The sequence below is a fragment of the Petaurus breviceps genome, unplaced genomic scaffold (genome assembly GCF_028583685.1).
Source record: "Petaurus breviceps papuanus isolate PSGF00001 unplaced genomic scaffold, PetGlider_PUasm1.0 90779, whole genome shotgun sequence".
NCBI classification, from domain to species: Eukaryota; Metazoa; Chordata; class Mammalia; order Diprotodontia; family Petauridae; genus Petaurus; species Petaurus breviceps.
The window spans coordinates 9,001,919-9,002,242 of record NW_027187344.1 but is presented as its reverse complement, the minus strand read 5'-3'; positions in this window follow the sequence as shown (position 1 = coordinate 9,002,242).

Here is a 324-nt window from a genome sequence, read left to right as displayed (position 1 = left end):
CCCCGTGAAACATATGCCGCGCTCCGAGTTGCATCCAATCAGAGCTGCAGCAGTGAGCGTGTCATCCTGTTCTTCCCCAGTGATTTGCTTGCTGGCGCCATTGAGAGCAGTGCCGCGGAGGAGAGCTGAGCTGAGGCAGGACAACATAAGCCCTCCCCTGAAAATAAGCCCTCTGGTGTTTTTCTTTCCAAAACAATTAATAAGACAGTGTCTTATTATCGGGGAAACACGGTATAAGCCGCCATGAAGGGGAGGGGGAGGGGGAGGGAGGGGGACAAAATGTGAAATTCAAGGAATTGTGGAATTGAATCCTGTAAACTAAAA